Raw genomic sequence first — 2,426 nt, forward strand, 5'->3', positions numbered from 1 at the left:
CCCCCTGTGTAGCTGTGCCCTCAGTAGTTGTGCTCCCAGTACTGTGCCCCTTTTAGCTGTGTCCCCTGTAGCTTTGCCCCCTGTAGCTGTGCCCTCAGTAGTTGTGCCCCAGTACTGTGCCCTTTTTAGCTGTATCCCCTGTAGCTGTGCCCTCAGTAGTTGTGCCCCCAGTACTGTGCCCCCTGTAGCTGTGCCCTCAGTAGTTGTGCCCCCAGTACTGTGCCCTTTTTAGCTGTATCCCCTGTAGCTGTGCCCCCAGTACTGTGGCCCCAGTAGTTGTGCCCCCAGTACTGTGCCCCCTGTAGCTGTGCCCTCAGTAGTTGTGCCCCCAGTACTGTGCCCCCTGTAGCTGTGCCCCCAGTACTGTGCCCCCTGTAGCTGTGCCCTCAGTAGTTGTGCCCCCAGTACTGTGCCCCCTGTAGCTGTGCCCTCAGTAGTTGTGCCCTCAGTACTGTGCCCTTTTTAGCTGTATCCCCTGTAGCTGTGCCCTCAGTAGTTGTGCCCCCAGTACTGTGCCCCCTGTAGCTGTGCCCTCAGTAGTTGTGCCCCCAGTACTGTGCCCTTTTTAGCTGTATCCCCTGTAGCTGTGCCCCCAGTACTGTGGCCCCAGTAGTTATGCCCCCAGTACTGTGCCCCCTGTAGCTGTGCCCTCAGTAGTTGTGCCCCCAGTACTGTGCCCTTTTTAGCTGTATCCCCTGTAGCTGTGCCCTCAGTAGTTGTGTCCCCAGTACTGTGCCCCCTGTAGCTGTGCCCTCAGTACTGTGGCTCCCAGTAGTTGTGCCCCCAGTACTGTGCCCCTGTAGCTGTGCCCTCAGTACTGTGCCCCCTGTAGCTGTGCCCCCAGTACTGTGCCCCCTGTGTAGCTGTGCCCTCAGTAGTTGTGCTCCCAGTACTGTGCCCCTTTTAGCTGTGTCCCTGTAGCTTTGCCCCCTGTAGGCTGTGCCCTCAGTAGTTGTGCCCCCAGTACTGTGCCCTTTCTTAGCGGTATCCCCTGTAGCTGTGCCCTCAGTAGTTGTGCCCCCAGTACTGTGCCCCCTGTAGCTGTGCCCTCAGTAGTTGTGCTCCCAGTACTGTGCCCCTTTTAGCTGTGTCCCCTGTAGCTGTGCCCCCTGTAGCTGTGCCCTCAGTAGTTGTGCCCCAAGTACTGTTCCCTTTTTAGCTGTGTCCCCCTGTAGCTATGCCCCCTGTAGCTGTGCCCTCAGTAGTTGTGCCCCTAGTACTGTGCCCCCTGTAGCTGTGCCCTCAGTAGTTGTGCCCCCAGTACTGTGCCCTTTTTAGCTGTATCCCCTGTAGCTGTGCCCCCAGTACTGTGGCCCAAGTAGTTGTGCCCCCAGTACTGTGCCCCCTGTAGCTGTGCCCTCAGTAGTTGTGCCCCCAGTACTGTGCCCCCTGTAGCTGTGCCCTCAGTAGTTGTGCCCTCAGTACTGTGCCCCCTGTAGCTGTGCCCCAGTACTGTGCCCCCTGTAGCTGTGCCCTCAGTAGTTGTGCCCCAGTACTGTGCCCTTTTTAGCTGTATCCCCTGTAGCTGTGCCCCAGTACTGTGGCCCCAGTAGTTGTGCCCCCAGTACTGTGCCCCCTGTAGCTGTGCCCTCAGTAGTTGTGCCCCCAGTACTGTGCCCCCTGTAGCTGTGCCCTCAGTAGTTGTGCCCCCAGTACTGTGCCCTTTTTAGCTGTATCCCCTGTAGCTGTGCCCCCAGTACTGTGGCCCCAGTAGTTGTGCCCCCAGTACTGTGCCCCCTGTAGCTGTGCGCTCAGTAGTTGTGCCCCCAGTACTGTGCCCTTTTTAGCTGTATCCCCTGTAGCTGTGCCCCCAGTACTGTGGCCCCAGTAGTTGTGCCCCCAGTACTGTGCCCCCTGTAGCTGTGCCCTCAGTACTGTGGCCCCAGTAGTTGTGCCCCCAGTACTGTGCCCCCTGTAGCTGTGCCCTCAGTAGTTTGTGCCCCCAGTACAGTGCCCCTGTAGCTGTGCCCCCAGTACTGTGGCCCCAGTAGTTGTGCCCCCAGTACTGTGCCCCCTGTAGCTGTGCCCCCAGTACTGTGGCCCCAGTAGTTGTGCCCCCAGTACTGTGCCCCCTGTAGCTGTGCCCTCAGTAGTTGTGAACCCCAGTACTGTGCCCCCTGTAGCTGTGCCCTCAGTAGTTGTGCCCCAGTACTGTGCTTTTCCGCTTACAAAAATAAATTAATAAATAAATACTCACCATCCTGCTCCTGCTTCCCGACCGCTGCTGCCCTCCGTCTCCGGACGCCGGCACTGCTCCTCGGATCTATGGAAGAGACGTCATGACGTCTCTCCCATAGCACCACATAGACACTAGAGGTCAATTATGACCTCTAGCATCTATGGCCACTCCCACAATGCCGTGCGGTGTGCGATGACATAATCGCGCACCACACGGCACTGACATCAGTAGCGGATCTTGCTCTCGG

The sequence above is a fragment of the Pseudophryne corroboree genome, chromosome 5, assembly GCF_028390025.1.
Source record: "Pseudophryne corroboree isolate aPseCor3 chromosome 5, aPseCor3.hap2, whole genome shotgun sequence".
Classification (NCBI taxonomy): Eukaryota; Metazoa; Chordata; class Amphibia; order Anura; family Myobatrachidae; genus Pseudophryne; species Pseudophryne corroboree.